The sequence below is a fragment of the Hemiscyllium ocellatum genome, unplaced genomic scaffold (assembly GCF_020745735.1).
Source record: "Hemiscyllium ocellatum isolate sHemOce1 unplaced genomic scaffold, sHemOce1.pat.X.cur. scaffold_2460_pat_ctg1, whole genome shotgun sequence".
NCBI lineage: Eukaryota > Metazoa > Chordata > Chondrichthyes > Orectolobiformes > Hemiscylliidae > Hemiscyllium > Hemiscyllium ocellatum.
In genome coordinates this window covers 49,362-74,168 of record NW_026868098.1, presented here as the reverse complement: position 1 = coordinate 74,168, position 24,807 = coordinate 49,362, and the positions used below count along the sequence as shown (strand labels likewise).

General features: G+C 44.8%; 9 non-coding genes across 9 annotated transcripts; all 9 read left to right on the top strand.

Moving 5' to 3' along the window:
• Nucleotides 1-527: 527 nt before the first annotated feature.
• Nucleotides 528-618, top strand: trnal-uag (transfer RNA leucine (anticodon UAG)). The gene has a single exon. It is a non-coding gene; the product is annotated as a tRNA-Leu (tRNA).
• Nucleotides 619-3,441: 2,823 nt separating this feature from the next.
• trnal-uag (transfer RNA leucine (anticodon UAG)) lies at nucleotides 3,442-3,522 on the top strand. The gene has a single exon. It is a non-coding gene; the product is annotated as a tRNA-Leu (tRNA).
• Nucleotides 3,523-6,345: 2,823 nt separating this feature from the next.
• On the top strand, nucleotides 6,346-6,426 carry trnal-uag (transfer RNA leucine (anticodon UAG)). Its single transcript has one exon. It is a non-coding gene; the product is annotated as a tRNA-Leu (tRNA).
• A 2,805-nt stretch (nucleotides 6,427-9,231) lies between these two features.
• trnal-uag (transfer RNA leucine (anticodon UAG)) lies at nucleotides 9,232-9,312 on the top strand. The gene has a single exon. It is a non-coding gene; the product is annotated as a tRNA-Leu (tRNA).
• Nucleotides 9,313-12,104: 2,792 nt separating this feature from the next.
• Nucleotides 12,105-12,186, top strand: trnal-uag (transfer RNA leucine (anticodon UAG)). The gene has a single exon. It is a non-coding gene; the product is annotated as a tRNA-Leu (tRNA).
• Nucleotides 12,187-14,991: 2,805 nt separating this feature from the next.
• Nucleotides 14,992-15,072, top strand: trnal-uag (transfer RNA leucine (anticodon UAG)). The gene has a single exon. It is a non-coding gene; the product is annotated as a tRNA-Leu (tRNA).
• A 2,834-nt stretch (nucleotides 15,073-17,906) lies between these two features.
• On the top strand, nucleotides 17,907-17,988 carry trnal-uag (transfer RNA leucine (anticodon UAG)). Its single transcript has one exon. It is a non-coding gene; the product is annotated as a tRNA-Leu (tRNA).
• A 2,828-nt stretch (nucleotides 17,989-20,816) lies between these two features.
• Nucleotides 20,817-20,897, top strand: trnal-uag (transfer RNA leucine (anticodon UAG)). Its single transcript has one exon. It is a non-coding gene; the product is annotated as a tRNA-Leu (tRNA).
• Nucleotides 20,898-23,728: 2,831 nt separating this feature from the next.
• Nucleotides 23,729-23,810, top strand: trnal-uag (transfer RNA leucine (anticodon UAG)). Its single transcript has one exon. It is a non-coding gene; the product is annotated as a tRNA-Leu (tRNA).
• The last annotated feature ends 997 nt before the right edge of the window (nucleotides 23,811-24,807 follow it).

The following is a 24,807-nucleotide window of genomic DNA, read 5'->3' as shown; positions in this document are numbered from 1 at the left end:
GTCGTTCTCGGATTGTAATGCTACCTCCGGTGTTAGTGTGGAGAACATTCTTTGGGACTATTATTCTACAAAACAACACAGTGACTGAAACTATGCTGCACGGTAATGTGGAACACGGCCTGCTCAGCTTTGTTTATTTTCCCTGTAGTCCGTGTGTTTCATGTTCCGTGTAAACGGCAAAGTTGTCCTATTTCGAGCAATGGGTGAAATCATTTAAGCAAAGTAAGAATCGAAAATGCAGTAATGTCAAGCAGTTCATGGTTATTTTGACCAAATCATAAGCGAACATGTATGCTCACGCACTCACAGATACATTTGTAGTGAAAAGAGTCTGAGAAGATAGCCTCAGCTTTACCATTGATTTTTATCCGGATTGATGGCTATCATTATCTGCTGCGAAATTGATATTGTAGCCGGGCACATCCACCAGCCGTGCGAGTCCGAGAGGGATCATGGAACCCTTTTCACTTGACTTTCCATCTGTTTGTTATGCAGAGCTCAATTGGAAGTGAAAGAAAATGGGAACAGGCGCAGTTGTAGTGTGGCCGAGCGGTCCTAAGGCGCTGGATTTAGGTTTCCAGTCTCGACAGGGCGTGGGTTCGAATCCCACCACTGCCATTGCTCTGATCGACTGCAACGGTGCAGCTTGTTGAAATGCTGTTGCCACCACTGATGTTGTTTCGTTCAGAACAAAATTCGATTTGTTTCCCTGGGAAATAACTGTCGAGTGGAAAGTGCCAAATTTCCTCTGCTGTCATGATCGTGTTCGTCTCCCGCGTGGAAAATTGCAAACATCTCTACTGTTGCTTTACGTTCCAAGCATGTTGAGATTTTACTGGAACCGAATGGTGACTGCTATTTCATCGCTGTTGTGAAACAAAGTCCTGCGGTGAGTCGATTCATCGTATTTGGCTTTCTGGCGAGTGGGAAAATCGTTCCGATGATTTTGATGTCATATGCTATTGAATTTTCTCCAATTTCCTTCGTTTCTGTCCCGGAGACCCCTGAAGGGAAAGGTAATCTAATCGAGACTGTGATTGGTGAAATTCACTTTTTGTGGCCCATTCTTATTATGTTCTTTCTTTCTCTCTTTTCAGCATTGTCTGTGATATGGTGGTGCACTGAGGCTCAAGTATCATTGAAAAGTAATTTGGAATTGCCCTGTTGTTAGTTGTGAGATTACTTTACGGCTCATGCCCTCGGAGTGTCTCACATTAGCATTCATGCTCACTGTATCTGAAAATGCATTTGGTTTGCCAGTTTTGTTTGTGTTGCGTGCCAAATGTTTTCTGTTTTGCGATTCGTTCAATACATTACGAATTAACAGGCTTTCTGAGGTAATTTCCAGCTGCAAAAACTCCTCAACTGAGAATCTGGGAAAATTTCACAGAGTAATGGTCAGTCGGCAGCAAAAGTAAGGAAGTCCTTCGTTTCTGCAGTGTTTCACAATACTACCTTTCCAGTGAGCAGTCTAACAGACTAAATGATTGTGCCACAGACTGCGACGGCCAGCTCGGCTAAAAAGTTATCCTTTTAAAGCCGGTGTAAGCAACACAACGTTATTGGGCTACACCGCGTGAAAACAATACTTCGGTGTATCTCGTCCATGCATACCACACAGCCAAAATTAAACAACTCCCATGAAACAACGAGCATTTGAACAGAAAGGTGAAAGGTAGAACGTCTTCAACTTTCAGTGTCGGATACCACTGAGCTGCAGCAGGGGCGGCTGTGGGCTTGTTTCTGTAGCATAGTGATCAGCACGTTCACCTTCCGCAAGATAGGTTCCCGCGGTCGAAACTGTTTTGTTTTCTTCATCTGCAGCCTTTTACATGGACAAGAACGGAGCTTTCCTGCTTGCTTTCCCATCTGCAAACCTGCCTTCGAATTTGCTTGAACAAATCTCTCTCGTAGTGAAATGCAATGCATTTCCATTTGATTACTGTGCAGAGCATTGTAAAGATATTCTACAAACTGCTTCTGATCATGTGCATTCAGTTTGAGAGTGTAGTTACCGATCCTTCCACGAAGAGCAATACTGCATTTGCATTCCTTGCTGAGGCGGCCCGGTTCAAAGACAGGAAGAAGGTGATGCGCTGGTGTCACAGTGCACCACGGATTCCTGAACTATTCTGTCTGCCAAATGTACCCCAAAGTCGTATCTGAAAGGCCTCATTTGGAAGCTGTCTGTCGTTATTCAAAGTGCGAGAATTGGCACCAGAGGTCCTGCATCATGTTTTGGAGCAGTTCGCACGTTAGTGGCTCATTCAATCAGCAACAGCAATGAAAGAAATTGCACTCTCAGAGAAGCTCTGGACCTGTGCTTTCAAAGCTAGCATTAAGGCGCCCCGAGATCTAAGCCATGTTGGAATTTAAACGGAGGAATCGACAAAGAGGCTGCAGAATAACATCGCATCCTTTTGGTTTTCATTAAATCACTGATGAGCAGGAAATGTAAACGGGGAGAGCGACTGGGAAAGTGAGGCAGTTGCAGCTCTGTTGAAACTCCTTCTTTTTGAGTCACTCAGCAACAAGAGGCGTGAAGGTGACTCAGCGTGAGAGCTCTTCACATCGAGAACAAAAAGCAATCAAGTGCAGTTAGCACCACTCCCGGAGTGGGGGTGGGGTGAGATAATTAGCTTTTGATTTCAGTTCCTCTGTTCAGAAACTGCCTTTTAAATTGAGGTGAACAGAAACTGCATTTCTAATAAGCACCATGGAATTTAGCAAGATTTTTTTGAGTCGCTTCTCGTCGATTCCCACGCAGGTTTCCAACTCAGTTGATGTCGATGTGGCTCATGTCCAGTGTTGAACATCCCTGCAGCAATTGCATAAAAGGCAAGGAAAGTGGCATCTCGAACTGGCCCCGAGGTCAGAGCATCCTCACAATGTGATCGGTCGTTCTCGGATTGTAATGCAACCTCTACCTTCCGGTGTTAGTGTGGAGAACATTCTTTGGGACTATTATTCTACAAAACAGACACAGTGACTGAAACTAATGCTGCACGGTATGATGTGGAACACGGCCTGCTCAGCTTTGTTTATTTTCCCTGTAGTCCGGTGTGTTTCATGTTCCGTGTAAACGTGAAAGTTGTCCTATTTCGAGCAATGGGTGGAATCATTTAGCAAAGTAAGAATCGAATTGCAGTAATGTCAAGCAGTTCATGGTATTTGACCAAATCATAAGCGAACATGTATGCTCACGCACTCACAGATACATTTGTAGTTGAAAAGAGTCTGAGAAATAGCCTCAGCTTACCATTGATTTTTATCCGGATTGATGGGCTATCATTATCTGCTGCGAAATTGATATTGTAGCCGGGCACATCCACGCAGCCGTGCGAGTCCGAGAGGGATCATGGAACCCTTTCACTTGACTTTCCATCTGTTGTTATGCAGAGCTCAATTGGAAGTGAAAGAAAATGGGGAACTGGCGCAGTTGGTAGTGTGGCCGAGCGGTCTAAGGCGCTGGATTTAGGTTCCAGTCTCGACAGGGCGTGGGTTCGAATCCCACCACTGCCATTGCTGCTGATCGACTGCAACGGTGCAGCTTGTTGAAATGCTGTTGCCACCACTGATGTTGTTTCGTTCAGAACAAAATTCGATTTGTTTCCCTGGGAATTAACTGTCGAGTGGGAAAGTGCCAAATTTCCTCTGCTGTCATATCGTGTTCGTCTCCCGCGTGGAAAATTGCAAACATCTCTACTGTTTGCTTTACGTTCCAAGCATGTTGAGATTTTACTGGAACCGAATGGTGACTGCTATTTCATCGCTGTTGTGAAACAAAGTCCTGCGGTGAGTCGATTCATCGTTATTTGGCTTTCTGGCGAGTGGGAAAATCGTTCCGATGAATTTTGATGTCATATGCTATTGAATTTCTCCAATTTCCTTCGTTTCTGTCCCGGAGACCCCTGAAGGGAAAGGTAATCTAATCGAGACTGTGATTGGTGAAATTCACTTTTTGTGGCCCATTCTTATTATGTTTCTTTCTTTCTCTCTTTTCAGCATTGTCTGTGATATGGTGGTGCACTGAGGCTCAAGTATCATTGAAAAGTAATTTGGAATTGCCCTGTTGTTAGTTGTGAGATTACTTTACGGCTCATGCCCTCGGAGTGTCTCACATTTAGCATTCATGCTCACTGTATCTGAAAATGCATTTGGTTTGCCAGTTTTGTTTTGTGTTGCGTGCCAAATGTTTTCTGTTTTGCGATTCGTTCAATACATTACGAATTAACAGGCTTTCTGAGGTAATTTCCAGCTGCAAAAAACTCCTCAACTGAGAATCTGGGAAATTTCACAGAGTATGGTCAGTCGCAGCAAAAGTAAGAAGTCCTTCGTTTCTGCAGTGTTTCACAATACTACCTTTCCAGTGAGCAGTCGAACAGACTAAATGATTGTGCCACAGACTGCGACGGCCAGCTCGGCTAAAAAGTTATCCTTTAAAGCCGGTGTAAGCAACACAACGTTATTGGGCTACACCGCGTGAAAACAGATACTTCGGTGTATCTCGTCCATGCATACCACACAGCCAAAATTAAACAACTCCCATGAAACAACGAGCATTTGGAAACAGAAAGGTGAAAGGTAGAACGTCTTCAACTTTCAGTGTCGGATACCACTGAGCTGCAGCAGGGGCGGCTGTGGGCTTGTTTCTGTAGCATAGTGATCAGCACGTTCACCTTCCGCAAGATAGGTTCCCGCGGTCGAAACTGTTTTGGTTCTTCATCTGCAGCCTTTTACATGGACAAGAACGGAGCTTTCCTGCTTGCTTTCCCATCTGCAAACCTGCCTTCGAATTTGCTTGAACAAATCTGCTCTCGTAGTGAAATGCAATGCATTTCCATTTGATTACTGTGCAGAGCATTGTAAAGATATTCTACAAACTGCTTCTGATCATGTGCCATTCAGTTTGAGAGTGTAGTTACCGATCCTTCCACGAAGAGCAATACTGCATTTGCATTCCTTGCTGAGGCGGCCCGGTTCAAAGACAGGGAAGAAGGTGATGCGCTGGTGTCACAGTGCACCACGGATTCCTGAACTATTCTGTCTGCCAAATGTACCCCAAAGTCGTATCTGAAAGGCCTCATTTGAAGCTGTCTGTCGTTATTCAAAGTGCGAGAATTGGCACCAGAGGTCCTGCATCATGTTTTGGAGCAGTTCGCACGTTAGTGGCTCATTCAATCAGCAACAGCAATGAAAGAAATTGCACTCTCAGAGGAGCTCTGGACCTGTGCTTTCAAAGCTAGCATTAAGGTGCGCCCCGAGATCTAAGCCATGTTGGAATTTAAACGGAGGAATCGACAAAGAGGCTGCAGAATAACATCGCATCCTTTTGGTTTTCATTAAATCACTGATGAGCAGGAAAATGTAAACGGGGAGAGCGACTGGAAAGTGAGGCAGTTTGCAGCTCTGTTGAAACTCCTTCTTTTTGAGTCACTCAGCAACAGAGGCGTGAAGGTGACTCAGGCGTGAGAGCTCTTCACATCGAGAACAAAAAGCAATCAAGTGCAGTTAGCACCACTCCCGGAGTGGGGTGGGGTGAGATAATTAGCTTTTGATTTCAGTTCCTCTGTTCAGAAACTGCCTTTAAATTGAGGTGAACAGAAACTGCATTTCTAATAAGCACCATGGAATTTAGCAAGATTTTTTGAGTCGCTTCTCGTCGATTCCCACGCAGTTTCCAACTCAGTGATGTCGATGTGGCTCATGTCCAGGTGTGAACATCCCTGCAGCCAATTGCATAAAAGGCAAGGAAAGTGGCATCTCGAAACTGGCCCCGAGGTCAGAGCATCCTCACAATGTGATCGTCGTTCTCGGATTGTAATTCTACCTCCGGTGTTAGTGTGGAGAACATTCTTTGGGACTATTATTCTACAAAACAGACACAGTGACTGAAACTATGCTGCACGGTATGATGTTGAACACGGCCTGCTCAGCTTTGTTTATTTTCCCTGTAGTCCGGTGTGTTTCATGTTCCGTGTAAACGTAAAGTTGTCCTATTTCGAGCAATGGGTGAAATCATTTTAGCAAAGTAAGAATCGAAATTGCAGTAATGTCAAGCAGTTCATGGTTATTTGACCAAATCATAAGCGAACATGTATGCTCACGCACTCACAGATACATTTGTATTTGAAAAGAGTCTGAGAAGATAGCCTCAGCTTACCATTGATTTTTATCCGATTGATGGGCTATCATTATCTGCTGCGAAATTGATATTGTAGCCGGGCACATCCACGCAGCCGTGCGAGTCCGAGAGGGATCATGGAACCCTTTTCACTTGACTTTCCATCTGTTGTTATGCAGGAGCTCAATTGGAAGTGAAAGAAAATGGGAACTGGCGCAGTTGGTAGTGTGGCCGAGCGGTCTAAGGCGCTGGATTTAGGTTCCAGTCTCGACAGGGGCGTGGTTCGAATCCCACCACTGCCATTGCTGCTGATCGACTGCAACGGTGCAGCTTGTTGAAATGCTGTTGCCACCACTGATGTTGTTTCGTTCAGAACAAAATTCGATTTGTTTCCCTGGAATTAACTGTCGAGTGGGAAAGTGCCAAATTTCCTCTGCTGTCATGATCGTGTTCGTCTCCCGCGTGGAAAATTGCAAACATCTCTACTGTTGCTTTACGTTCCAAGCATGTTGAGATTTTACTGGAACCGAATGGTGACTGCTATTTCATCGCTGTTGTGAAACAAAGTCCTGCGTGATCGATTCATCGTTATTTGGCTTTCTGGCGAGTGGGAAAATCGTTCCGATGAATTTTGATGTCATATGCTATTGAATTTCTCCAATTTCCTTCGTTCTGTCCCGGAACCCCTGAAGGAAAGGTAATCTAATCGAGACTGTGATTGGTGAAATTCACTTTTGTGGCCCATTCTTATTATGTTCTTTCTTTCTCTCTTTTCAGCATTGTCTGTGATATGGTGGTGCACTGAGGCTCAAGTATCATTGAAAAGTAATTTGGAATTGCCCTGTTGTTAGTTGTGAGATTACTTTACGGCTCATGCCCTCGAGTGTCTCACATTTAGCATTCATGCTCACTGTATCTGAAAATGCATTTGGTTTGCCATTTGTTTGTGTTGCGTGCCAAATGTTTTCTGTTTTGCGATTCGTTCAATACATTACGAATTAACAGGCTTTCTGAGGTAATTTCCAGCTGCAAAAACTCCTCAACTGAGAATCTGGAAAATTTCACAGAGTATGGTCAGTCGCAGCAAAAGTAAGGAAGTCCTTCGTTTCTGCAGTGTTTCACAATACTACCTTTCCAGTGAGCAGTCGAACAGACTAAATGATTGTGCCACAGACTGCGACGGCCACTCGGCTAAAAAGTTATCCTTTTAAAGCCGTGTAAGCAACACAACGTTATTGGGCTACACCGCGTGAAAACAGATACTTCGGTGTATCTCGTCCATGCATACCACACAGCCAAAATTAAACAACTCCCATGAAACAACGAGCATTTGGAAACAGAAAGTGAAAGGTAGAACGTCTTCAACTTTCAGTGTCGGATACCACTGAGCTGCAGCAGGGCGGCTGTGGGCTTGTTTCTGTAGCATAGTGATCAGCACGTTCACCTTCCGCAAGATAGGTTCCCGCGGTCGAAACTGTTTTGTTCTTCATCTGCAGCCTTTACATGGACAAGAACGGAGCTTTCCTGCTTGCTTTCCCATCTGCAAACCTGCCTTCGAATTTGCTTGAACAAATCTGCTCTCGTATGAAATGCAATGCATTTCCATTTGATTACTGTGCAGAGCATTGTAAAGATATTCTACAAACTGCTTCTGATCATGTGCCATTCAGTTTGAGAGTGTAGTTACCGATCCTTCCACGAAGAGCAATACTGCATTTGCATTCCTTGCTGAGGCGGCCCGGTTCAAAGACAGGGAAGAAGGTGATGCGCTGGTGTCACAGTGCACCACGGATTCCTGAACTATTCTGTCTGCCAAATGTACCCCAAAGTCGAATCTGAAAGGCCTCATTTGAAGCTGTCTGTCGTTATTCAAAGTGCGAGAATTGGCACCAGAGGTCCTGCATCATGTTTTGGAGCAGTTCGCACGTTAGTGGCTCATTCAATCAGCAACAGCAATGAAAGAAATTGCACTCTCAGAGGAAGCTCTGGACCTGTGCTTTCAAAGCTAGCATTAAGGTGCCCCGAGATCTAAGCCATGTTGGAATTTAAACGGAGGAATCGACAAAGAGGCTGCAGAATAACATCGCATCCTTTTGGTTTTCATTAAATCACTGATGAGCAGGAAAATGTAAACGGGGAGAGCGACTGGAAAGTGAGGCAGTTGCAGCTCTGTTGAAACTCCTTCTTTTTGAGTCACTCAGCAACAAGAGGCGTGAAGGTGACTCAGCGTGAGAGCTCTTCACATCGAGAACAAAAAGCAATCAAGTGCAGTTAGCACCACTCCCGGAGTGGGGTGGGGTGAGATAATTAGCTTTTGATTTCAGTTCCTCTGTTCAGAAACTGCCTTTTAAATTGAGGTGAACAGAAACTGCATTTCTAATAAGCACCATGGAATTTAGCAAGATTTTGAGTCGCTTCTCGTCGATTCCCACGCAGGTTTCCAACTCAGTTGATGTCGATGTGGCTCATGTCCAGGTGGTGAACATCCCTGCAGCCAATTGCATAAAAGGCAAGGAAAGTGGCATCTCGAACTGGCCCCGAGGTCAGAGCATCCTCACAATGTGATCGGTCGTTCTCGGATTGTAATGCTACCTCCGGTGTTAGTGTGGAGAACATTCTTTGGGACTATTATTCTACAAAACAGACACAGTGACTGAAACTATGCTGCACGGTATGATGTGGAACACGGCCTGCTCAGCTTTGTTTATTTTCCCGTAGTCCGGTGTGTTTCATGTTCCGTGTAAACGTCAAAGTTGTCCTATTTCGAGCAATGGGTGAAATCATTTAGCAAAGTAAGAATCGAAATTGCAGTAATGTCAAGCAGTTCATGGTATATTTGACCAAATCATAAGCGAACATGTATGCTCACGCACTCACAGATACATTTGTAGTTGAAAAGAGTCTGAGAAGATAGCCTCAGCTTACCATTGATTTTATTCCGGATTGATGGCTATCATTATCTGCTGCGAAATTGATATTGTAGCCGGGCACATCCACGCAGCCGTGCGAGTCCGAGAGGGATCATGGAACCCTTTCACTTGACTTTCCATCTGTTGTTATGCAGGAGCTCAATTGGAAGTGAAAGAAAATGGGGAACTGGCGCAGTTGGTAGTGTGGCCGAGCGGTCTAAGGCGCTGGATTTAGGTTCCAGTCTCGACAGGGCGTTGGTTCGAATCCCACCACTGCCATTGCTGCTGATCGACTGCAACGGTGCAGCATTGTTGAAATGCTGTTGCCACCACTGATGTTGTTTCGTTCAGAACAAAATTCGATTTGTTTCCCCGGAATTAACTGTCGAGTGGGAAAGTGGCCAAATTTCCTCTGCTGTCATGATCGTGTTCGTCTCCCGTGGAAAATTGCAAACATCTCTACTGTTGCTTTACGTTCCAAGCATTGAGATTTTACTGGAACCGAATGGTGACTGCTATTTCATCGCTGTTGTGAAACAAAGTCCTGCGGTGAGTCGATTCATCGTTATTTGGCTTTCTGGCGAGTGGGAAAATCGTTCCGATGAATTTTGATGTCATATGCTATTGAATTTCTCCAATTTCCTTCGTTTCTGTCCCGGACCCCTGAAGGGAAAGGTAATCTAATCGAGACTGTGATTGGTGAAATTCACTTTTTGTGGCCCATTCTTATTATGTTCTTTCTTTCTCTCTTTTCAGCATTGTCTGTGATATGGTGGTGCACTGAGGCTCAAGTATCATTGAAAAGTAATTTGGAATTGCCCTGTTGTTAGTTGTGAGATACTTTAACGGCTCATGCCCTCGGAGTGTCTCACATTTAGCATTCATGCTCACTGTATCTGAAAATGCATTTGGTTTGCCAGTTTTGTTTGTGTTGCGTGCCAAATTTTCTGTTTTGCGATTCGTTCAATACATTACGAATTAACAGGCTTTCTGAGGTAATTTCCAGCTGCAAAAACTCCTCAACTGAGAATCTGGGAAATTTCACAGAGTATGGTCAGTCGCAGCAAAAGTAAGGAAGTCCTTCGTCTGCAGTGTTTCACAATACTACCTTTCCAGTGAGCAGTCGAACAGACTAAATGATGTGTCCACAGACTGCGACGGCCAGCTCGCTAAAAAGTTATCCTTTTAAAGCCGGTGTAAGCAACACAACGTTATTGGGCACACCGCGAAAAACAGATACTCGGTGTACTCGTCCATGCATACCACACAGCCAAAATTAAACAACTCCCATGAAACAACGAGCATTTGGAAACAGAAAGGTGAAAGGTAGAACGTCTTCAACTTTCAGTGTCGGATACCACTGAGCTGCAGCAGGGCGGCTGTGCTTGTTTCTGTAGCATAGTGATCAGCACGTTCACCTTCCGCAAGATAGGTTCCCGCGGTCGAAACTGTTTTGTTCTTCATCTGCAGCCTTTTACATGGACAAGAACGAGCTTTCCTGCTTGCTTTCCCATCTGCAAACCTGCCTTCGAATTTGCTTGAACAAATCTGCTCTCGTAGTGAAATGCAATGCATTTCCATTTGATTACTGTGCAGAGCATTGTAAAGATATTCTACAAACTGCTTCTGATCATGTGCCATTCAGTTTGAGAGTGTAGTTACCGATCCTTCCACGAAGAGCAATACTGCATTTGCATTCCTTGCTGAGGCGGCCCGTTCAAAGACAGGGAAGAAGGTGATGCGCTGGTGTCACAGTGCACCACGGATTCCTGAACTATTCTGTCTGCCAAATGTACCCCAAAGTCGAATCTGAAAGGCCTCATTTGGAAGCTGTCTGTCGTTATTCAAAGTGCGAGAATTGGCACCAGAGGTCCTGCATCATGTTTTGGAGCAGTTCGCACGTTAGTGGCTCATTCAATCAGCAACAGCAATGAAAGAAATTGCACTCTCAGAGGAAGCTCTGACCTGTGCTTCAAAGCTAGCATTAAGGTGCGCCCCGAGATCTAAGCCATGTTGGAATTTAAACGGAGGAATCGACAAAGAGGCTGCAGAATAACATCGCATCCTTTTGGTTTTCATTAAATCACTGATGAGCAGGAAAATGTAAACGGGAGAGCGACTGGAAAGTGAGGCAGTTGCAGCTCTGTTGAAACTCCTTCTTTTTGAGTCACTCAGCAACAAGAGGCGTGAAGGTGACTCAGGCGTGAGAGCTCTTCACATCGAGAACAAAAAGCAATCAAGTGCAGTTAGCACCACTCCCGGAGTGGGGGGTGGGGTGAATAATTAGCTTTGATTTCAGTTCCACTGTTCAGAAACTGCTTTTAAATTGAGGTGAACAGAAACTGCATTTCTAATAAGCACCATGGAATTTAGCAAGATTTTTTGAGTCGCTTCTCGTCGATTCCCACGCAGGTTTCCAACTCAGTTGATGTCGATGTGGCTCATGTCCAGGTGAACATCCCTGCACCAATTGCATAAAAGGCAAGGAAAGTGGCATCTCGAACTGGCCCCGAGGTCAGAGCATCCTCACAATGTGATCGGTCGTTCTCGATTGTAATGCTACCTCCGGTGTTAGTGTGGAACATTCTTTGGACTATTATTCTACAAACAGACACAGTGACTGAAACTATGCTGCACGGTATGATTGGAACACGGCCTGCTCAGCTTTGTTTTATTTCCCTGTAGTCCGGTGTGTTTCATGTTCCGTTAAACGTCAAAGTTGTCCTATTTCGAGCAATGGGTGAAATCATTTAGCAAAGTAAGAATCGAAATTGCAGTAATGTCAAGCAGTTCATGGTTATTTGACCAAATCATAAGCGAACATGTATGCTCACGCACTCACAGATACATTTGTAGTTGAAAAGAGTCTGAGAAGATAGCCTCAGCTTACCATTGATTTTTATCCGGATTGATGGGCTATCATTATCTGCTGCGAAATTGATATTGTAGCCGGCACATCCACGCAGCCGTGCGAGTCCGAGAGGGATCATGGAACCCTTTTCACTTGACTTTCCATCTGTTTGTATGCAGAGCTCAATTGGAAGTGAAAGAAAAGGGGAACAGGCGCAGTTGGTAGTGTGGCCGAGCGGTCTAAGGCGCTGGATTTAGGTTCCAGTCTCGACAGGGGCGTTGGTTCGAATCCCACCACTGCCATTGCTGCTGATCGACTGCAACGGTGCAGCATTGTTGAAATGCTGTTGCCACCACTGATGTTGTTTCGTTCAGAACAAAATTCGATTTGTTTCCCTGGGAATTAACTGTCGAGTGGGAAAGTGCAAATTTCCTCTGCTGTCATGATCGTGTTCGTCTCCCGCGTGGAAAATTGCAAACATCTCTACTGTTGCTTTACGTTCCAAGCATGTTGAGATTTTACTGAACCGAATGGTGACTGCTATTTCATCGCTGTTGTGAAACAAAGTCCTGCGGTGAGTCGATTCATCGTTATTTGGCTTTCTGGCGAGTGGAAAAATCGTTCCGATGAATTTTTGATGTCATATGCTATGAATTTCCTACTCCAATTTCCTTCGTTTCTGTCCCGGAGACCCCTGAAGGGAAAGGTAATCTAATCGAGACTGTGATTGGTGAAATTCACTTTTTGTGGCCCATTCTTATTATGTTCTTTCTTCTCTCCTTTCAGCATTGTCTGTGATATGGTGGTGCACTGAGGCTCAAGTATCATTGAAAAGTAATTTGGAATTGCCCTGTTGTTAGTTGTGAGATTACTTTACGGCTCATGCCCTCGGAGTGTCTCACATTTAGCATTCATGCTCACTGTATCTGAAAATGCATTTGGTTTGCCATTTTGTTTGTGTTGCGTGCCAAATGTTTTCTGTTTTGCGATTCGTTCAATACATTACGAATTAACAGGCTTTCTGAGGTAATTTCCAGCTGCAAAAACTCCTCAACTGAGAATCTGGAAAATTTCACAGAGTATGGTCAGTCGCAGCAAAAGTAAGGAAGTCCTTCGTTTCTGCAGTGTTTCACAATACTACCTTTCCAGTGAGCAGTCGAACAGACTAAATGATTGTGCCACAGACTGCGACGGCCAGCTCGGCTAAAAAGTTATCCTTTAAAGCCGGTGTAAGCAACACAACGTTATTGGGCTACACCGCGTGAAAACAGATACTTCGGTGTATCTCGTCCATGCATACCACACAGCCAAAATTAAACAACTCCCATGAAACAACGAGCATTTGGAAACAGAAAGGTGAAAGGTAGAACGTCTTCAACTTTCAGTGTCGATACCACTGAGCTGCAGCAGGCGGCTGTGGGCTTGTTTCTGTAGCATAGTGATCAGCACGTTCACCTTCCGCAAGATAGGTTCCCGCGTCGAAACTGTTTTTTCTTCATCTGCAGCCTTTTACATGGACAAGAACGGAGCTTTCCTGCTTGCTTTTCCCATCTGCAAACCTGCCTTCGAATTTGCTTGAACAAATCTGCTCTCGTAGTGAAATGCAATGCATTTCCATTTGATTACTGTGCAGAGCATTGTAAAGATATTCTACAACTGCTTCTGATCATGTGCCATTCAGTTTGAGAGTGTAGTTACCGATCCTTCCACGAAGAGCAATACTGCATTTGCATTCCTTGCTGAGGCGGCCCGGTTCAAAGACAGGAAGAAGTGATGCGCTGGTGTCACAGGCACACACGGATTCCTGAACTATTCTGTCTGCCAAATGTACCCCAAAGTCGTATCTGAAAGCCTCATTGGAAGCTGTCTGTCGTTATTCAAAGTGCGAGAATTGGCACCAGAGGTCCTGCATCATGTTTTGGAGCAGTTCGCACGTTAGTGGCTCATTCAATCAGCAACAGCAATGAAAGAAATTGCACTCTCAGAGGAAGCTCTGGACCTGTGCTTTCAAAGCTAGCATTAAGGTGCGCCCCGATCTAAGCCATGTTGAAATTTAAACGGAGGAATCGACAAAGAGGCTGCAGAATAACATCGCATCCTTTTGGTTTTCATTAAATCACTGATGACAGGAAAATGTAAACGGGAGAGCGACTGGGAAAGTGAGGCAGTTGCAGCTCTGTTGAAACTCCTTCTTTTTGAGTCACTCAGCAACAAGAGCGTGAAGGTGACTCAGGCGTGAGAGCTCTTCACATCGAGAACAAAAGCAATCAAGTGCAGTTAGCACCACTCCCGGAGTGGGGTGGGGTGAGATAATTAGCTTTTGATTTCAGTTCCTCTGTTCAGAAACTGCCTTTTAAATTGAGGTGAACAGAAACTGCATTTCTAATAAGCACCATGGAATTTAGCAAGATTTTTTGATCGCTTCTCGTCGATTCCCACGCAGGTTCCAACTCAGTTGATGTCGATGTGGCTCATGTCCAGGTGTGAACATCCCTGCCAAATGCATAAAAGGCAAGGAAAGTGGCATCTCGAACTGCCCCGAGGTCAGAGCATCCTCACAATGTGATCGGTCGTTCTCGGATTGTAATGCTACCTCCGGTGTTAGTGTGGAGAACATTCTTTGGGACTATTATTCTACAAAACAGACACAGTGACTGAAACTATGCTGCACGGTATGATGTGAAACACGGCCTGCTCAGCTTTGTTTATTTTCCCTGTAGTCCGGTGTGTTTCATGTTCCGTGTAAACGTCAAAGTTGTCCTATTTCGAGCAATGGGTGAAATCATTTAGCAAAGTAAGAATCGAAATTGCAGTAATGTCAAGCAGTTCATGGTTATTTGACCAAATCATAAGCGAACATGTATGCTCACGCACTCACAGATACATTTGTAGTTGAAAAGAGTCTGAAAGATAGCCTCAGCTTACCATTGATTTTTATCCGATTGATGGGCTATCATTATCTGCTGCGAAATTGATATTGTAGCCGGGCACATCCACGCAGCCGTGCGAGTCCGAGAGGGATCATGGAACCCTTTTCACTTGACTTTCCATCTGTTGTTATGCAGGAGCTCAATTGGAAGTGAAAGAAAATGGGAACTGGCGCAGTTGGTAGTGTGGCCGAGCGGTCTAAGGCGCTGGATTTAGGTTCCAGTCTCGACAGGGGCGTGGTTCGAATCCCACCACTGCCATTGCTGCTGATCGACTGCAACGGTGCAGCATTGTTGAAATGCTGTTGCCACCACTGATGTTGTTTCGTTCAGAACAAAATTCGATTTGTTTCCCCGGGAATTAACTGTCGAGTGGAAAAGTGCCAAATTTCCTCTGCTGTCATGATCGTGTTCGTCTCCGCGTGGAAAATTGCAAACATCTCTACTGTTGCTTTACGTTCCAAGCATGTTGAGATTTTACTGGAACCGAATGGTGACTGCTATTTCATCCGCTGTTGTGAAACAAAGTCCTGCGTGAGTCGATTCATCGTTATTTGGCTTTCTGGCGAGTGGGAAAATCGTTCCGATGAATTTTGATGTCATATGCTATTGAATTTCTCCAATTTCCTTCGTTTCTGTCCCGGAGACCCCTGAAGGGAAAGTAATCTAATCGAGACTGTGATTGGTGAAATTCACTTTTTGTGGCCCATTCTTATTATGTTCTTTCTTTCTCTCTTTTCAGCATTGTCTGTGATATGGTGGTGCACTGAGGCTCAAGTATCATTGAAAAGTAATTTGGAATTGCCCTGTTGTTAGTTGTGAGATTACTTTACGGCTCATGCCCTCGGAGTGTCTCACATTTAGCATTCATGCTCACTGTATCTGAAAATGCATTTGGTTTGCCAGTTTTGTTTGTGTTGCGTGCCAAATGTTTTCTGTTTTGCGATTCGTTCAATACATTACGAATTAACAGGCTTTCTGAGGTAATTTCCAGCTGCAAAAACTCCTCAACTGAGAATCTGGGAAAATTTCACAGAGTATGTCAGGGTCGCAGCAAAAGTAAGGAAGTCCTTCGTTTCTGCAGTGTTTCACAATACTACCTTTCCAGTGAGCAGTCGAACAGACTAAATGATTGTGCCACAGACTGCGACGGCCAGCTCGGCTAAAAAGTTATCCTTTTAAAGCCGGTGTAAGCAACACAACGTTATTGGGCTACACCGCGTGAAAACAGATACTTCGGTGTATCTCGTCCATGCATACCACACAGCCAAAATTAAACAACTCCCATGAAACAACGAGCATTTGGAAACAGAAAGGTGAAAGGTAGAACGTCTTCAACTTTCAGTGTCGGATACCACTGAGCTGCAGCAGGGGCGGCTGTGGGCTTGTTTCTGTAGCATAGTGATCAGCACGTTCACCTTCCGCAAGATAGGTTCCCGCGGTCGAAACTGTTTTGTTCTTCATCTGCAGCCTTTTACAATGGACAAGAACGGAGCTTTCCTGCTTGCTTTCCCCATCTGCAAACCTGCCTTCGAATTTGCTTGAACAAATCTGCTCTCGTAGTGAAATGCAATGCATTTCCATTTGATTACTGTGCAGAGCATTGTAAAGATATTCTACAAACTGCTTCTGATCATGTGCCATTCAGTTTGAGAGTGTAGTTACCGATCCTTCCACGAAGAGCAATACTGCATTTGCATTCCTTGCTGAGGCGGCCCGGTTCAAAGACAGGGAAGAAGGTGATGCGCTGGTGTCACAGTGCACCACGGATTCCTGAACTATTCTGTCTGCCAAATGTACCCCAAAGTCGTATCTGAAAGGCCTCATTTGGAAGCTGTCTGTCGTTATTCAAAGTGCGAGAATTGGCACCAGAGGTCCTGCATCATGTTTTGGGAGCAGTTCGCACGTTAGTGGCTCATTCAATCAGCAACAGCAATGAAAGAAATTGCACTCTCAGAGGAAGCTCTGGACCTGTGCTTTCAAAGCTAGCATTAAGGTGCGCCCCGAGATCTAAGCCATGTTGGAATTTAAACGGAGGAATCGACAAAGAGGCTGCAGAATAACATCGCATCCTTTTGGTTTTCATTAAATCACTGATGAGCAGGAAAATGTAAACGGGGAGAGCGACTGGGAAAGTGAGGCAGTTGCAGCTCTGTTGAAACTCCTTCTTTTTGAGTCACTCAGCAACAAGAGGCGTGAAGGTGACTCAGGCGTGAGAGCTCTTCACATCGAGAACAAAAAGCAATCAAGTGCAGTTAGCACCACTCCCGGAGTGGGGGTGGGGTGAGATAATTAGCTTTTGATTTCAGTTCCTCTGTTCAGAAACTGCCTTTTAAATTGAGGTGAACAGAAACTGCATTTCTAATAAGCACCATGGAATTTAGCAAGATTTTTTGAGTCGCTTCTCGTCGATTCCCACGCAGGTTTCCAACTCAGTTGATGTCGATGTGGCTCATGTCCAGGTGTGAACATCCCTGCAGCCAATTGCATAAAAGGCAAGGAAAGTGGCATCTCGAACTGGCCCCGAGGTCAGAGCATCCTCACAATGTGATCGGTCGTTCTCGGATTGTAATGCTACCTCCGGTGTTAGTGTGGAGAACATTCTTTGGGACTATTATTCTACAAAACAGACACAGTGACTGAAACTATGCTGCACGGTATGATGTGGAACACGGCCTGCTCAGCTTTGTTTATTTTCCCTGTAGTCCGGTGTGTTTCATGTTCCGTGTAAACGTCAAAGTTGTCCTATTTCGAGCAATGGGTGAAATCATTTAGCAAAGTAAGAATCGAAATTGCAGTAATGTCAAGCAGTTCATGGTTATTTGACCAAATCATAAGCGAACATGTATGCTCACGCACTCACAGATACATTTGTAGTTGAAAAGAGTCTGAGAAGATAGCCTCAGCTTACCATTGATTTTTATCCGGATTGATGGGCTATCATTATCTGCTGCGAAATTGATATTGTAGCCGGGCACATCCACGCAGCCGTGCGAGTCCGAGAGGGATCATGGAACCCTTTTCACTTGACTTTCCATCTGTTGTTATGCAGGAGCTCAATTGGAAGTGAAAGAAAATGGGGAACAGGCGCAGTTGGTAGTGTGGCCGAGCGGTCTAAGGCGCTGGATTTAGGTTCCAGTCTCGACAGGGGCGTGGGTTCGAATCCCACCACTGCCATTGCTGCTGATCGACTGCAACGGTGCAGCATTGTTGAAATGCTGTTGCCACCACTGATGTTGTTTCGTTCAGAACAAAATTCGATTTGTTTCCCCGGGAATTAACTGTCGAGTGGGAAAGTGCCAAATTTCCTCTGCTGTCATGATCGTGTTCGTCTCCCGCGTGGAAAATTGCAAACATCTCTACTGTTGCTTTACGTTCCAAGCATGTTGAGATTTTACTGGAACCGAATGGTGACTGCTATTTCATCGCTGTTGTGAAACAAAGTCCTGCGGTGAGTCGATTCATCGTTATTTGGCTTTCTGGCGAGTGGGAAAATCGTTCCGATGAATTTTGATGTCATATGCTATTGAATTTCTCCAATTTCCTTCGTTTCTGTCCCGGAGACCCCTGAAGGGAAAGGTAATCTAATCGAGACTGTGATTGGTGAAATTCACTTTTTGTGGCCCATTCTTATTATGTTCTTTCTTTCTCTCTTTTCAGCATTGTCTGTGATATGGTGGTGCACTGAGGCTCAAGTATCATTGAAAAGTAATTTGGAATTGCCCTGTTGTTAGTTGTGAGATTACTTTACGGCTCATGCCCTCGGAGTGTCTCACATTTAGCATTCATGCTCACTGTATCTGAAAATGCATTTGGTTTGCCAGTTTTGTTTGTGTTGCGTGCCAAATGTTTTCTGTTTTGCGATTCGTTCAATACATTACGAATTAACAGGCTTTCTGAGGTAATTTCCAGCTGCAAAAACTCCTCAACTGAGAATCTGGGAAAATTTCACAGAGTATGGTCAGTCGCAGCAAAAGTAAGGAAGTCCTTCGTTTCTGCAGTGTTTCACAATACTACCTTTCCAGTGAGCAGTCGAACAGACTAAATGATTGTGCCACAGACTGCGACGGCCAGCTCGGCTAAAAAGTTATCCTTTTAAAGCCGGTGTAAGCAACACAACGTTATTGGGCTACACCGCGTGAAAACAGATACTTCGGTGTATCTCGTCCATGCATACCACACAGCCAAAATTAAACAACTCCCATGAAACAACGAGCATTGGAAACAGAAAGGTGAAAGGTAGAACGTCTTCAACTTTCAGTGTCGGATACCACTGAGCTGCAGCAGGGGCGGCTGTGGGCTTGTTTCTGTAGCATAGTGATCAGCACGTTCACCTTCCGCAAGATAGGTTCCCGCGGTCGAAACTGTTTTGTTCTTCATCTGCAGCCTTTTACATGGACAAGAACGGAGCTTTCCTGCTTGCTTTCCATCTGCAAACCTGCCTTCGAATTTGCTTGAACAAATCTGCTCTCGTAGTGAAATGCAATGCATTTCCATTTGATTACTGTGCAGAGCATTGTAAAGATATTCTACAAACTGCTTCTGATCATGTGCCATTCAGTTTGAGAGTGTAGTTACCGATCCTTCCACGAAGAGCAATACTGCATTTGCATTCCTTGCTGAGGCGGCCCGGTTCAAAGACAGGGAAGAAGGTGATGCGCTGGTGTCACAGTGCACCACGGATTCCTGAACTATTCTGTCTGCCAAATGTACCCCAAAGTCGTATCTGAAAGGCCTCATTTGGAAGCTGTCTGTCGTTATTCAAAGTGCGAGAATTGGCACCAGAGGTCCTGCATCATGTTTTGGAGCAGTTCGCACGTTAGTGGCTCATTCAATCAGCAACAGCAATGAAAGAAATTGCACTCTCAGAGGAAGCTCTGGACCTGTGCTTTCAAAGCTAGCATTAAGGTGCGCCCGAGATCTAAGCCATGTTGGAATTTAAACGGAGGAATCGACAAAGAGGCTGCAGAATAACATCGCATCCTTTTGGTTTTCATTAAATCACTGATGAGCAGGAAAATGTAAACGGGGAGAGCGACTGGAAAGTGAGGCAGTTGCAGCTCTGTTGAAACTCCTTCTTTTTGAGTCACTCAGCAACAAGAGGCGTGAAGGTGACTCAGGCGTGAGAGCTCTTCACATCGAGAACAAAAAGCAATCAAGTGCAGTTAGCACCACTCCCGGAGTGGGGGTGGGGTGAGATAATTAGCTTTTGATTTCAGTTCCTCTGTTCAGAAACTGCCTTTTAAATTGAGGTGAACAGAAACTGCATTTCTAATAAGCACCATGGAATTTAGCAAGATTTTTTGAGTCGCTTCTCGTCGATTCCCACGCAGGTTTCCAACTCAGTTGATGTCGATGTGGCTCATGTCCAGGTGTGAACATCCCTGCAGCCAATTGCATAAAAGGCAAGGAAAGTGGCATCTCGAACTGGCCCCGAGGTCAGAGCATCCTCACAATGTGATCGGTCGTTCTCGGATTGTAATGCTACCTCCGGTGTTAGTGTGGAGAACATTCTTTGGGACTATTATTCTACAAAACAGACACAGTGACTGAAACTATGCTGCACGGTATGATGTGGAACACGGCCTGCTCAGCTTTGTTTATTTTCCCTGTAGTCCGGTGTGTTTCATGTTCCGTGTAAACGTCAAAGTTGTCCTATTTCGAGCAATGGGTGAAATCATTTAGCAAAGTAAGAATCGAAATTGCAGTAATGTCAAGCAGTTCATGGTTATTTGACCAAATCATAAGCGAACATGTATGCTCACGCACTCACAGATACATTTGTAGTTGAAAAGAGTCTGAGAAGATAGCCTCAGCTTACCATTGATTTTTATCCGGATTGATGGGCTATCATTATCTGCTGCGAAATTGATATTGTAGCCGGGCACATCCACGCAGCCGTGCGAGTCCGAGAGGGATCATGGAACCCTTTTCACTTGACTTTCCATCTGTTGTTATGCAGGAGCTCAATTGGAAGTGAAAGAAAATGGGGAACAGGCGCAGTTGGTAGTGTGGCCGAGCGGTCTAAGGCGCTGGATTTAGGTTCCAGTCTCGACAGGGGCGTGGTTCGAATCCCACCACTGCCATTGCTGCTGATCGACTGCAACGGTGCAGCATTGTTGAAATGCTGTTGCCACCACTGATGTTGTTTCGTTCAGAACAAAATTCGATTTGTTTCCCCCGGGAATTAACTGTCGAGTGGGAAAGTGCCAAATTTCCTCTGCTGTCATGATCGTGTTCGTCTCCCGCGTGGAAAATTGCAAACATCTCTACTGTTGCTTTACGTTCCAAGCATGTTGAGATTTTACTGGAACCGAATGGTGACTGCTATTTCATCGCTGTTGTGAAACAAAGTCCTGCGGTGAGTCGATTCATCGTTATTTGGCTTTCTGGCGAGTGGGAAAATCGTTCCGATGAATTTTGATGTCATATGCTATTGAATTTCTCCAATTTCCTTCGTTTCTGTCCCGGAGACCCCTGAAGGGAAAGGTAATCTAATCGAGACTGTGATTGGTGAAATTCACTTTTTGTGGCCCATTCTTATTATGTTCTTCTTTCTCTCTTTTCAGCATTGTCTGTGATATGGTGGTGCACTGAGGCTCAAGTATCATTGAAAAGTAATTTGGAATTGCCCTGTTGTTAGTTGTGAGATTACTTTACGGCTCATGCCCTCGGAGTGTCTCACATTTAGCATTCATGCTCACTGTATCTGAAAATGCATTTGGTTTGCCAGTTTTGTTTGTGTTGCGTGCCAAATGTTTTCTGTTTTGCGATTCGTTCAATACATTACGAATTAACAGGCTTTCTGAGGTAATTTCCAGCTGCAAAAACTCCTCAACTGAGAATCTGGGAAAATTTCACAGAGTATGGTCAGTCGCAGCAAAAGTAAGGAAGTCCTTCGTTTCTGCAGTGTTTCACAATACTACCTTTCCAGTGAGCAGTCGAACAGACTAAATGATTGTGCCACAGACTGCGACGGCCAGCTCGGCTAAAAAGTTATCCTTTTAAAGCCGGTGTAAGCAACACAACGTTATTGGGCTACACCGCGTGAAAACAGATACTTCGGTGTATCTCGTCCATGCATACCACACAGCCAAAATTAAACAACTCCCATGAAACAACGAGCATTTGGAAACAGAAAGGTGAAAGGTAGAACGTCTTCAACTTTCAGTGTCGGATACCACTGAGCTGCAGCAGGGGCGGCTGTGGGCTTGTTTCTGTAGCATAGTGATCAGCACGTTCACCTTCCGCAAGATAGGTTCCCGCGGTCGAAACTGTTTTGTTCTTCATCTGCAGCCTTTTACATGGACAAGAACGGAGCTTTCCTGCTTGCTTTCCCATCTGCAAACCTGCCTTCGAATTTGCTTGAACAAATCTGCTCTCGTAGTGAAATGCAATGCATTTCCATTTGATTACTGTGCAGAGCATTGTAAAGATATTCTACAAACTGCTTCTGATCATGTGCCATTCAGTTTGAGAGTGTAGTTACCGATCCTTCCACGAAGAGCAATACTGCATTTGCATTCCTTGCTGAGGCGGCCCGGTTCAAAGACAGGGAAGAAGGTGATGCGCTGGTGTCACAGTGCACCACGGATTCCTGAACTATTCTGTCTGCCAAATGTACCCCAAAGTCGTATCTGAAAGGCCTCATTTGGAAGCTGTCTGTCGTTATTCAAAGTGCGAGAATTGGCACCAGAGGTCCTGCATCATGTTTTGGAGCAGTTCGCACGTTAGTGGCTCATTCAATCAGCAACAGCAATGAAAGAAATTGCACTCTCAGAGGAAGCTCTGGACCTGTGCTTTCAAAGCTAGCATTAAGGTGCGCCCCGAGATCTAAGCCATGTTGGAATTTAAACGGAGGAATCGACAAAGAGGCTGCAGAATAACATCGCATCCTTTTGGTTTCATTAAATCACTGATGAGCAGGAAAATGTAAACGGGGAGAGCGACTGGGAAAGTGAGGCAGTTGCAGCTCTGTTGAAACTCCTTCTTTTTGAGTCACTCAGCAACAAGAGGCGTGAAGGTGACTCAGGCGTGAGAGCTCTTCACATCGAGAACAAAAAGCAATCAAGTGCAGTTAGCACCACTCCCGGAGTGGGGGTGGGGTGAGATAATTAGCTTTTGATTTCAGTTCCTCTGTTCAGAAACTGCCTTTTAAATTGAGGTGAACAGAAACTGCATTTCTAATAAGCACCATGGAATTTAGCAAGATTTTTTGAGTCGCTTCTCGTCGATTCCCACGCAGGTTTCCAACTCAGTTGATGTCGATGTGGCTCATGTCCAGGTGTGAACATCCCTGCAGCCAATTGCATAAAAGGCAAGGAAAGTGGCATCTCGAACTGGCCCCGAGGTCAGAGCATCCTCACAATGTGATCGGTCGTTCTCTGATTGTAATGCTACCTCCGGTGTTAGTGTGGAGAACATTCTTTGGGACTATTATTCTACAAAACAGACACAGTGACTGAAACTATGCTGCACGGTATGATGTGGAACACGGCCTGCTCAGCTTTGTTTATTTTCCCTGTAGTCCGGTGTGTTTCATGTTCCGTGTAAACGTCAAAGTTGTCCTATTTCGAGCAATGGGTGAAATCATTTAGCAAAGTAAGAATCGAAATTGCAGTAATGTCAAGCAGTTCATGGTTATTTGACCAAATCATAAGCGAACATGTATGCTCACGCACTCACAGATACATTTGTAGTTGAAAAGAGTCTGAGAAGATAGCCTCAGCTTACCATTGATTTTTATCCGGATTGATGGGCTATCATTATCTGCTGCGAAATTGATATTGTAGCCGGGCACATCCACGCAGCCGTGCGAGTCCGAGAGGGATCATGGAACCCTTTTCACTTGACTTTCCATCTGTTGTTATGCAGGAGCTCAATTGGAAGTGAAAGAAAATGGGGAACAGGCGCAGTTGGTAGTGTGGCCGAGCGGTCTAAGGCGCTGGATTTAGGTTCCAGTCTCGACAGGGGCGTGGGTTCGAATCCCACCACTGCCATTGCTGCTGATCGACTGCAACGGTGCAGCATTGTTGAAATGCTGTTGCCACCACTGATGTTGTTTCGTTCAGAACAAAATTCGATTTGTTTCCCCGGGAATTAACTGTCGAGTGGGAAAGTGCCAAATTTCCTCTGCTGTCATGATCGTGTTCGTCTCCCGCGTGGAAAATTGCAAACATCTCTACTGTTGCTTTACGTTCCAAGCATGTTGAGATTTTACTGGAACCGAATGGTGACTGCTATTTCATCGCTGTTGTGAAACAAAGTCCTGCGGTGAGTCGATTCATCGTTATTTGGCTTTCTGGCGAGTGGAAAATCGTTCCGATGAATTTTGATGTCATATGCTATTGAATTTCTCCAATTTCCTTCGTTTCTGTCCCGGAGACCCCTGAAGGGAAAGGTAATCTAATCGAGACTGTGATTGGTGAAATTCACTTTTTGTGGCCCATTCTTATTATGTTCTTTCTTTCTCTCTTTTCAGCATTGTCTGTGATATGGTGGTGCACTGAGGCTCAAGTATCATTGAAAAGTAATTTGGAATTGCCCTGTTGTTAGTTGTGAGATTACTTTACGGCTCATGCCCTCGGAGTGTCTCACATTTAGCATTCATGCTCACTGTATCTGAAAATGCATTTGGTTTGCCAGTTTTGTTTGTGTTGCGTGCCAAATGTTTTCTGTTTTGCGATTCGTTCAATACATTACGAATTAACAGGCTTTCTGAGGTAATTTCCAGCTGCAAAAACTCCTCAACTGAGAATCTGGGAAAATTTCACAGAGTATGGTCAGTCGCAGCAAAAGTAAGGAAGTCCTTCGTTTCTGCAGTGTTTCACAATACTACCTTTCCAGTGAGCAGTCGAACAGACTAAATGATTGTGCCACAGACTGCGACGGCCAGCTCGGCTAAAAAGTTATCCTTTTAAAGCCGGTGTAAGCAACACAACGTTATTGGGCTACACCGCGTGAAAACAGATACTTCGGTGTATCTCGTCCATGCAT